We start from the raw sequence: 12,983 nt of genomic DNA, 5'->3' as shown, positions 1-12,983 counted from the left end.
TGCCATTTGTTTTCCCAGTCTTACAATGCTGTTAAGTCCTTTTGAATAAGTTCACGTACTGTCAGCTTGGTTGGTGATGGTATGAAAGAGTAGGCTGTCATCCGCGAACAATTTGGTCTCTGATGTAGATTCTGTTTCTGGCATGTCGTTAATGTAGGCCAGGAACAGTAATGGACCAAGGACTGTGCCTTGTGGTACACCAGAGAGTACTGGCACTTGTGTGGAGACGGCACCCTCTAATATCACGCTCTGCTTTTTGTAGGAAGGAGCGAATCCCTTTATTGGTTATGGGGTATACGCCATAGTATTCCAGCTTGTGTAGGAGACGGTAATGTGGTACCTTGTCAAATGCTTTTGCAAAGTCCAGCAGGATGATATCTACTTGGCCGCTGCTTTTCAGTTTTGATGCAATGTCGTTGATGGTAACGATTAGTTGAGATTCGCATGATCGTCTTTTGCGGAATCCGTGTTGTGCATCAGTTAGTATTTTATTTTTGTCAAAGTGGTCCATGATGTTGCTATGTACAATATGTTCTAAGACCTTACATGTGATGGAAGTTGGAGATACTGGTCTGTAGTTAGATGCTAGGTGCCTTTCGTCTTTTTAAAAAAGTGGAACTACATTGGCATGCCTCCAATCTTGCGGGACTTCACCAGTGTTCAATGACGTTTGATATAAATCTGTGAGTATAGGAGCAAGTTGTTCTGCTGCTGCTTTCAGTATAAAGGCTTGTTTTGAGTCGGGACCAGTAGCTTTATGCGGTTTCAGGTTTTTTAACAATTTGTGGACTCCGTTGGTGCTAATTTTTATGTCTATCATGGTGGAGTATGGACTTTTCCCTTTATCTGGGAAGTAATTTAGGTTTTCTTAGGTAAATACTGACTGGAATTGGTCGTTTAAAATGTCAGCTTTGCTCTTGTTGTGACTTTGCAGTAATCCCATTTTTTGTTTTTCAACGGTGCCACTCCTGTCAATTCTTGACCTTTGCTCTTGATATAAGATCAGAATTTCTTTGCATTATCTCCATAGTCTGAACTGACCTCTTCCATATATTTCTTGTTGGCTTGCCGGACCTCCCAGAGTACATCTTGCTGTAGTCTTCTATAACTAACATTGTCTCTTTTCTTTTAAGTTTTGCTGTCATCTCCATTTGGTATAAAACATATTTTTGTTGAAGAATTGTTTGGTTTGCAGCAAGATGGGCAAGTCCATGTGTCTTCACTTTTGCCTAGGTTGCTGTATTCTGATGTTGACATACCAATGCAGTTTCTATGTGTCCACTTGTCGCAGTCGCCACAAGCTATGGATTCTATTTTACATGCTTTTTGGCATATCGTGCAAGGAAATCTTGGTCGTCTTGGTCCTGGGTTTGTCTCAATGCCACTGAGTAAGAGTAAGACGAGCCTTTGTGTACTCCTCTCTAGGACAGTTTTAAATTTTTGTTGAGTCAATTGAATATGTTTTTTACAGCTTTTTATCCAGTAGTAAGTTTGTTCAGATGATGTTACTGGGCTAAGATGGTGTTCAGATAAGTATATATTCATCCCTTCTAGAGCATTGTTTTTGTAAATGCAGTCCAACTGATGTGTTGGTTTGTATTTATGTTGTGGGGTAAGTAATACTTGATGTACAGTAAAAGCTTGTCTTGTCCAAAGAGTAAGTGTAAGCATAAATACAGTATAATAAAACATTTCGGTTGATGATAATGTATCTTATACTAACGGTACTTACAATATTATGGGTGTTTCAATCTGCACAAGTCAACTTGCACAAATGTTTTCCAGTTCAGTGATAATGAACGTCATACTTAACTCAAAAATATATAAATAAACTAAAATTAAAAATCATACAAAACTATAACAAAGGCCAGAGGCTCATGGCTTGGGACAGGCACAACAATGCGGTGGGGTTAAACATGTATTGTGAGATCTACACAGTCGAGCCAATATAGAAAAAAACCAAACGCACAGTAATACGAAAAAACTTAGTTTAATAGAAGTCCGATTTCCGAATACGGTAACAAAAGAAACTAAACACTGAAAATGACAATGATACATAAATCAAGTTAACAAAGAACTATGACATGCCAGCTCAAGACCCGCTCAATTAAACTGATTGAAAGATTATGTTTTCATCATATGAATATCAAGCACACTGAATATTCAATACAAACTTACTAAAGATAAGTTTGTATTGAATAATAAAGTAATTGAATGTTGCACAGAATATAAATATTTAGGCATATTATACTACTCAAGCCATCAGGAATTTTCACTAATGTTGTAAATCTCCTCTGTAAAGAAGCTTCTAAGGCATTGTTTTGTATTAAAAAAATACTCTACTCAGATAAGATGGATGTTTTTTCCAATATGAAACTGTTTAATTCTTGTGTTAGCCCAATATTACTGTATTGTAGTGAGATATGGTCGCTAAATATTGTGAAGAACAACAAAACTCTTGAATCTCAATACTTATCTATGGAATCCGTAAAACTCCAGATCAAATTTGCGAAAGGTCTTTTAAATGTTAATTCAAAGGTAGTAAATACAGCTGTATTTGCTGAATTGGGAATGTACCCTATTGGTATATACAGGCCCTTAAGTCTTCTGTAGGATTTTGGTTACATATTTTAAAGTCAAATGAAAGTGAGTCTTTATTATATAATGTTTATAACACTAACACGCATTTAAAGGATGGATTTGCTTAAAAAGTTAAATTGCTACTTTTAAAATTGAATTTCACTCATGTTTGGGAAAATCAATGTACCTTTTCTAAAAAACGGTTACTTTTAGCCGTCGTGAAGAAGCTCAATGAAAATTACATTATATTTTGGAAAAATGTCTCTTTAATGATGATAATTCAATAAATGGAAATAAACTAAGAACCTACAGAAAAATTAAAGTAAAGTATGAACTAGAAAAGTACCTTTTATTGAATTTAGATAAAAATGTTACAAAAAATTATGCTAAAATAAGACTAAGTAATAATATGTTAGCTGTTGAACACGGTAGATACAACAAAACAGCTTTAGAAAATAGAATATGTCCTTTATGCCATAAAGAGGTGGAAGATGAATTTCATTTTATCATAACATGTTCAGAAATTCATAAAACTAGGATCAAATGTTTAAAATGAAATTTCTAATATTGTCCCCAGTTTTAACTCAACGAGTGAAGAAAACAAATTTGATTTTATATTTTCCTGCGAAGAATGTGATAGTTTACTTATTATTGTTAACTATATAAGTGAAATGCATAATGAGAGAAACAATTATAATGTCAACATACGGTACAGTGCCAGAAGATTGGAAACAAGCAAACGTAACAGCAATATTTAAGAAAGGAAGCAGATATGATGCTAGTAACTATAGACCCGTCTCACTCACCTGTCTATGTTGTAAATTCCTGGAACATATCATTGTCAGTAACACCTTGAAACATCTAGACAATCACAAAATACTTACCAACTGTCAACATGGTTTTAGAGCAAGACGAAGCTGTGAAACTCAACTCATCACGCTTTGTCATGAGCTTGCATCAGCTCTAGACAGAGGAGAGCAGATTGATATGGTTATCCTTGATTTCTCTAAGGCCTTTGATCGTGTCCCACATAAACGGCTGCTAAACAAACTACAGCATTATGGAGTTACAGGACAAACACATATTAAGTGGATTCAATCGTTCTAAGCCAAACGTACCCAACAAGTCATCGTTGAGGGAGAATCCTCAGAGAAAGTTCCTGTGGTCAGCGGAGTCCCCCAAGGGACTGTACTTGGACCATTACTATTTCTCCTATTCATCAACGACTTGCCTGACAACATAACATCCAACACACGACTATTTGAAGACGATTGTATAGTATACAGAACGATAACATCTACTGCTGATAAAATTATTAATGTCCTACAAGAAGATCTTTACAAACTTGCAGAATGGGAAAAAACCTGGGTCATGGACTTCCACCCACAGAAGTGTAGTGTACAATCTACCACTAGATCACGTTCACCAATAATACACTCATACACGCTTAAAAAAAAAGAAGTACCAAATACCTTGGAGTCGACATTGAATCAGACCTCTCCTGGAAGCAACACATCATTAAAGTAACAAAAAAAGCGAACAGCATGCTAGGATTCCTAAAACGCAACCTAAGAACATCAAACAGCGAAACCAAGACAAATGCATATGTTGCAATGGTCAGATCCAACTTAGAATACTGCGCAACTGTATGGAATCCACACCAAAAAGAGCAAGTTAAACTGAAGGTTGAAATTGTCCAGCGTCGAGCAGCCCGTTATGCCACCAACCGCTATAGGAACACCAGTAGTGTGGGCAGCATGTTAGAAGAACTAGACTGGATTCATTGGAAAACAGAAGAGTTAAATTACAGCTTACATTACTCTACAAAGTTGTTAATGATCTTGTGGACATACCATGCGACACGTACTTAACACCAATGTCATCGAGAACAAGATCATCACATACCAAGAACATCCGGCAATATTCAACCAAGACTAACGGCTACAAATACAGTTTTTTTTCCAAGAACAGTGACAGTTTGGAACTCGATCACAGCAACTATAGCTGAGGCTCCCTCCATGGTATCTTTCAAGATGGAGCTTTCAACACTTTCTATCTAATCTGTGCAGTCCCCCATTTGCCAAGTAAGTCAAATGATGGTCTGGAGCTGTGCCGGCGGGGATTATTTTCCCTGGTACCGCCACGGAAGCCGGATTGGTTCAGGCCAGATGAACGAAAAGCAAATGGGATCCCCCCCTTTTTTTATACATTGCTTTATTATTATTATTTTTTATACTTTATACTCGCTTGTATATTCTTTGGTTATCTTACAAAATTTCTCTTTTTCTTGTGCCCACCGGAAGCGTTGAGACATATATATGTGTATATATGTCTCTGGTATTGGTCAAGTTTGACAGATCAACGTAGAATGTCTAGAATGTAGATGTAGATGTAAATATTTTTATAGATACCATAAAACCATTATTAACTGAGTGCACGGTAGATAATTCGGTCAAATTTTTCTCCCGTTTTATAGATGCGTCCGAGTCAATAACATTCATCAGAGACATTTAAATTGTATTATATGTCTATGCACCCATGTACGGTCCGACTTGTAAAATTGAGGTCTTTAGTTTGACCTCAATGTGAATAGGGTAAATTTTGACTGGATCGGCTGTCGGTAAAATATTTGCTTTCAATCGGTAAATCTCGGTATTCTACATTCAATTTGTTAGATCTTCCGAGGTGTGCCGAATGTGTTTCTCTATCAAGGGAATGCACTCTACTTTTGAATCAGCGCATGTGCAGCGCGGCAAAGTTTAACAACTGTAGAAACCGTTAGAATATATATAGATTTGTTGAAAAGGTACTTTTGAAATATTCAGTTTGAATTTTGTAATTAAGTAGTCATCCATGGACGTTTTCTGGTTAAACAATCTTCTTTAAAAGAACAGAAGATCTAATTTGGACACAAACATCAGCTGACAACTAATCAGCTGGTTGGATTTTTATTATGGCACGATTATCGGCACGTTGTTCCATGATATTGGTTTGCTATCAGGAATCCTTGACAAATCGCCCTACACCTAATCGCCCCTCTTTTTACCTACTCGCTCCACTTCCTAAAAAATCGCCCCACTCATATTTACCAACTCGCTCTACTTATGAAGAGGGTACCGTAATATCCCTTTGTCGTGTGTATAACATGCCTCACTTATCAAAAGGACTAAAAACCCTCTGAAATAAGGTCTGCCAACTTGCTCCGCCCATGACAAATGGATAAACCACAATGTATTTATTAATTTGCAAACACACACAAATTATGGAAAAAGATGCTATCCCTTTGTATATGTTCCTGCCTCTTATAAATAAAATCAATACCTATGAAAACCTAATATTAATGTTAAAGAGAAATTACCCTGTCATCATGACTAGTAGTCCGAGATTACTCTGACGTCCAACGGCTGTTTTGCCAGACAAGTTGGGGCCCTGGGATGTCAGAGCTCTCCCATATCAAAAAGTTGATATTAGCCCACCCAAAATAGATGCGCTGCTTCGTCACTTCTGGTGCTGATTGAGGGCCTTGGAATTATATAAATCGGGCATCAATCTGTTCATTTTTCATTTATCTCTTCATTTATAAGTTTCACCTACCTGCCAACCTTTATTTTACATATTTTAACAGTTTTCACAGAGACCCATCGATTTCTGCATTTTGACTTTCATTTTCAAAGATTATCACGTGACCACGTCAGAGTAATCTCGGACTACATGACAATGATTGAAGAAAACCTTAGATAAACATCTTTTGTAATTCATTTCTTTTTGTTCAAATAAAGCAGTAAGAAGTGAGTTCAAATAAAGCAGTAAGAAGTGAGTATCAGTATTTCAGTATTGACAGTAACATGAATGTCAAATACACCTTATCGCTAATCCCTGCTGACCCGGCCGCTTCAACTATTGACGCATACAACAATCACTTTTCAATGGTGGCGTCAGATATTTTGTTTTGTGACGTCAAATTTTTACGGGAACCTGTGTAATATCCAGTAATGGCGGACAAATAGCGATAAGGTGTATTGCCCCACTAGTGAAAAATAAGAAAATGCTCATATTGAGTCCTGCCAACTCTCTACACTTATGAAAAAGGAAGTAATACTGTTGAATTAAAGTATGAATAGAATGAATAGAATGAATGGCTACCAACTAGCCCCACTTTACTTATGAATAAAATAATTAAACTGTAGCCCTGTATTTAATGAGTGAAGGCCTTCCAATTCGCTCCGCTTATGAAAACGTTGGAAATGCATCTTTTTCTTTGTTTTTTTCTTTTGGTTGAAATAAAACCAAAAGACCGTAGCATCAGCAACTATGTGACGTTCTGTTTCTGGTAAATATATTCAATGTTTTATAAGATACAATGTATGTAGAGAATCATGTGTGTTTACATATAATTCTATCCTCCGATGATAGGTTTGCACATCTACTTAAGTATGCATAATATTTTCAACAATATTTAAAACAAACACAAAAATCAATTATGACAAACATATAAAAAGAAGTGCTAGAGAAGATGTCAGAACTAGAAACAAGAACATAAATACATTGTCATTAGAAAGTTCAGTAGCTGTCTGCTTCCACATCTGGACCGTTGACACGAGCACATATATATTCTTTTAGATATTACGAATTGTCATTGATTGAGGCCAGTTGGCAGGAATAATATTAAAGTGATTAAACCCTTTTCACAAGTTGGGTGAGTTGGTGAAAAAGTGGGGTATTAGGTGTAGGGCTATTTGCCACAGACATTGGGGTAATTTGTCCTGACACAGTTCCAAACAACCTGATTTTACCTGGAAGCAGGACAAATGATCAAATCACCCATTGACCTCTTTGTTATAGATCTTAAAAAATGTGATGTTCATGTGAAACTTTTAGTATAAAATTTATCAAAAAATCAATGAAGGATTAAAAACTTAATTCAAATAGTTTGGGTGTGGGGGTGGGGTGGGGAGGGGTCAACATTGCTGCAAGTTTTGTTTAATTGAAATCGATTTTATATATATCCTTATTGGTCAATCAATTTTTCCCAAATTAAGTTAAGAGGGGGGTAGGGGGGTCAATGAAAAAACTTTATAAATTAAGTTTTTTATCCTACATTGAACTTTTGGTGTGGTCCCTAAAGGAGGCAAATCAATACAGTATGTGCACTCTTGTTTATAACTAATACTCTTACAGGGATAACACATATACATGTATTTGGAAACAAATGAAAACTAAACAGGGGTTCGACGACTTACAGAAAAGAGCGACGATTTACAGAAAAGAACCGAAAAGGACCGAAAAGAACCGAAAAGAATATCGATTTTTTTTTGTAATCGAAGGAAATAAGCAAATTGCAAATCATTGAAAACCTTATACTGTGAAAGGACTAATTTTAACTCACATGTATTTGAAAAATTACAGGTAGGGTCGGCTGCCTATCTTATAGAATAGAAAAATAGAAAAGATTTTTTTTATTCACCAAATAAGGGCCGCTAGGAGGGCAGCATACAAACAATAACATTGATATGCAATACACAGACAATAGATATATAGTATGAGTAATAAAAAAAATACTACAGGAAACACGCAACAAAATAATAGCAATATACTATAATTCAATTAATACAAGTGTTGACACTGACTCATGTGCTCCAGGTTTATTAGTGTATTTTACCTATAAAAGAAGTATAAGTAGTTAGTGCTGAGAAATATATATACACATATAAATACATTGAATAACACACAGTTTGTTTTTTGAAATCAATTTACTACAAGCGTTGCCGTTTTATGGTAGTTGTCCTATCAGCCAGTTTCCTTTTCCTTTGACCTTTCTTCTTTCCTTTTGACCTACATGTAGCTTCATTGACCACTCGTCTGCCATCTGTTGACTTAACCAATTTGGTCTTCATACGGTATCGGCGGAACCTGGCAAAATATTTGTACCTTTCCATTAAAGTTTTGTTTGCCCAAACGTGCCTGTCAATCTTAAAATGTTCGTGTGTGCTCGCAAGCGTATAAGGTCCTCTCCCTATCACTGCTCTACGTAAATCTTTATAATTAGCCTCTACCATGTCTGTCATCTTTATCACAAAGTCAACTAATGACTGAGGCTTCCAATCAACAGCTATCTTAAGAACATGATTGTAAGACTCACTGTTGTTGTTAGTCCACTCTCTTTCAATTCTTCCCGCATTTTGCGGCTCATATATTTTCCCTTTAAGTACTGGCTTCAAAACCGTTGAAAAGTAGCCTTTCAATGATGGAAATTTCTCCTTACAGAATTCTTCGACTTCTTCACACTTTTCTTCAAAAACGGCACTATCGTCTGCATTAGATATACCATTTCTTCCAAAAATGTGTTGCTCGATATCTAATCTGTCCTTTCTATGCATCCCAACTCCATTTTTCATCTTTTCTGAAAGGTTTAGTTTTAAATGCCGGGTACATAATACATGAGTTGCCTCTGGAAAACTTTTGACTATGGCTTTAACTAAAGATCCTTCTTGATCGGAACCAATGACCAATTCCGAGGTGTCCACATCTGCGAGTTTGGTCTTAAGATGCGAGAAAAAAATACTATACGTATCAAAATGCGAACAGTCGTGTAAAAACATGGGTCCAACAAATAACGGCGGTTCTCCTGTTTCAACCTTCGTGACAGAAAGTTGTTTGAAAACAGATGGTGTCACATGAATGTCACAAATGTTAAATGTTTTGTCGAAACCCAAAAGAGTTTGTCCACTGCAGCACAAGTTCACAACATCCTTCATCATTTCTTCCGTATACAGGATAACGCACGTTGTATGTAGAATCATTACTGTCGACAGTATCACTGTGTTTGTTGTGCTGTTGGCTGCTGTTGTCTCTGTTGTGGGGGTCTATGCTTATATCGTGGTCTTGGTTAGTGCCTTCTTTGTTGTATTTGTTGTTTTTGGCATTGCTTTGGTTGCTTGTATGGTCCTGATCACTACTGTCATCCAGATCCACGAACTGTGAAGTCGGTGTATGTAATCTCAAAAGAGGTACAAAGTGGTTTGGATCAAACACTGCGAATGGTTGTGGTCTTACTTTCATAGTCCACATTATTGTTACTGCAGCCTCTTCACATTCATTAACAGTTCTCCCAACTATTTTTCTGTGATATGGCTCTGTGTGGTAGTTTGAAGATACCAAAGGTGGATAATATGATTGAAGTGGCTTGTTTATAACAGCACTCAAACCATGCATATGCTGCATGTCGGAATATGCTCCTATAACTACGGCATTCCTGACAAACTGTTCATATGGACTGGTTACTACACAGTTATCCCTAATCTTGTCGGTGTACCCTTTAGATGAGGTATCGTATTGCTGTTTATTGTTTATGATTTCTAATGCAGTGGCCAGTCAGGAGTCTGAGGTGATGATGGTAAATTTGCGTTCCAAAAAGTCCAGTTGATACAGAGTTATAGCCTATAGTTTCTATTGGTGTTCTGGTTTCCAATACCGCTGGCGCAAAACCACGTAAAATATTTGCAGAGACTTCATCGACATTTTCCAGACAACTTTGATTGGATTGTTCCGGTAGTTTGATATCATACGTCTTCAATAAAAGTGATTCAGATGCAGCAATATTGGTTATTTGTGAGGTGTTTCCTCCTTTCAATGTAGATTCTAACCTGAAATATGCCAAAAATTAATATCAGTACACATTAGTATTAATTTTCTCGTCCTTTTGATATATGCTTGAACTTGAAAAGTGAGATAATTAACGGTCTCGATATGCAGTAATATCATTCATATTTATTTTTTTTTTAATCAAAAAGACAGACCTTCATCAGTGACATACTATATGGTTCTGTCTACATGTACATGTATTACCTTATTTCAAGATAAAATTTCCATTGCAGTTATACAAGTGAATAAGAAATATTAATTTATGACTGTCAAACAATCGTTCTACATGAATTATATATATATATATTATAAAACATGCACTGTTTTGTTCAATCTCGGTCCCTAATTAAGTTGGAACTTTAAAACAATTCCTTATAAAGTTTTGTGAATGAGTATATATATATATATATATGTATATCACGTAAAATAGAAAATATCGTATAAAACATGCCGGAAATTTAACAGGAGTTATTGAATAAATACTTATAAGTTTGAGTATTTTGTTCTATTTGTTTGCCTTTGTTTGTGTTTTGTGTGTGTGTATTACATGTTAAATTAATACACATTAATTATGACTTTGACACGTTAAACTTGTCTATGATTTGAAATCGTTAAAGAAATGTCCCGTTATCTCCATGCACACGCTTATCTATAATAGATACATGTAGCGCAGGTCAATATTTATCACCATCGGACATCGTTTCGCTAATCTACATATTTGTTTTAAGTGGTTTATTAGATAAAATAAATAGAAATCAACAGGCCATTAACTTTTTCACACCCTTTAATCTATACGCTAATTAGAAGGTAAACAATTATCAATTATACCGAGAGCGGGTGCGCTTTTCATTTATTTATATTTCCTATGAAAGACGAAATGAAAAGACTATAAAATACTAATAATTGGGACTATGATACTAAGTTAATTTCATAATACGATCTAATAACGATGTCATGTTTTTAGCTCACCTGGCCCGAAGGGCCAAGTGAGCTTTTCCCATCACTTTGCGTCCGGCGTCCGTCGTCGTCGTCGTCCGTCGTCGTTAACTTTTACAAAAATCTTCTCCTCTGAAACTACTGGGCCAAATTAAACCAAACTTGGCCACAATCATCATTGGGGTATCTAGTTTAAAAAATGTGTGGCGTGACCCGGCCAACCAACCAAGATGGCCGCCATGGCTAAAAATAGAACATAGGGGTAAAATGCAGTTTTTGGCTTATAACTCAAAAACCAAAGCATTTAGAGCAAATCTGACATGGGGTAAAATTGTTTATCAGGTCAAGATCTATCTGCCCTGAAATTTTCAGATGAATCGGACAACCTGTTGTTGGGTTGCTGCCCCTGAATTGATAATTTTAAGGAAATTTTGCTGTTTTTGGTTATTATCTTGAATATTATTATAGATAGAGATAAACTGTAAACAGCAATAATGTTCAGCAAAGTAAGATTTACAAATAAGTCAACGTGACCGAAATGGTCAGTTGACCCCTTTAGGAGTTATTGCCCTTTTTAGTCCATTTTTTACCATTTTTAGTAAATCTTAGTTATCCTTTACAAAAATCTTCTCCTCTGAAACTACTGGGACAAATTAATCCAAACTTGGCCACAATCATCATTGGGGTATCTAGTTTAAAAAATGTGTGGCGTGACCCGGCCAACCAACCAAGATGGCCGCCATGGCTAAAAATAGAACATAGGGGGTAAAATGCAGTTTTTGGCTTATAACTCAAAAACCAAAGCATTTAGAGCAAATCTGACATGGATAAAATTTTTCATCAGGTCAAGATCTATCTGCCCTGAAATTTTCAGATGAATCGAACAACCTGTTGTTGGGTTGCTGCCCCTGAATTGATAATTTTAAGGAAATTTTGCTGTTTTTGGTTATTATCTTGAATATTATTATAGATAGAGATAAACTGTAAACAGCAATAATGTTCAGCAAAGTAAGATCTACAAATAAGTGAACATGACCAAAATGGTCAGTTGACCACTTTAGGAGTTATTGTCCTTTATAGTCAATTTTTAACCATTTTTCGTAAATCTTAGTAATCTTTTAGAAAAATCTTCTCCTCTGAAACTACTGGGCCAAATTTAACCACACTTAGCCATAATCATCATTGGGGTATCTAGTTAAAAAAATGTGTCGGGTAACTCGGCCAACAAACCAAGATGGCGGCCATGGCTAAAAATAGAACATGGGGGTAAAATGCAGTTTTTGGCTTAACTCAAAAACCAAAGCATTAAGAGCAAATCTGACAGGAAGTAAAATTGTTGATCAGGTCACGATCTATCTGCCCTGAAATTTTCAGATGAATCGGATAATCGGTTGTTAGGTTGCTGCCCCTGAATTGGTAATTTTGAGGAAATTTTGCTGTTTTTTTTGTTATCTTGAATATTATTATAGATAGAGATAAACTGTAAACAGCAATAATGAACAGCAAAGTAAGAACTAAAAATAGGTCAATATGACCAAAATAGTCGATTGACCCCCTAAGGAGTTATGGCCCTTCATAGTAAATTTTTAACAATTTTCTTAAAATTTGAAGATTTTCAATAACATTTTCCACAGAAAGTACTCTTATAGATAGAGATAATTGTAAGCAGCAAGAATGTTTAGTAAAGTAAGATCTACAAACACATCACCATCACCAAAACACAATTTTGTCATGAATCCATCTGTGTCCATTGTTTAATATTCACAAAGACCAAGGTGAGCGACACAGGCTCTTTAGAGCCTCTAGTTATTAATAAATCTTCTTTT

Source organism: Mytilus galloprovincialis, chromosome 1 (assembly GCF_965363235.1).
Source record: "Mytilus galloprovincialis chromosome 1, xbMytGall1.hap1.1, whole genome shotgun sequence".
Taxonomy (NCBI): domain Eukaryota; kingdom Metazoa; phylum Mollusca; class Bivalvia; order Mytilida; family Mytilidae; genus Mytilus; species Mytilus galloprovincialis.
Note: the sequence above shows the minus strand (reverse complement) of the source record.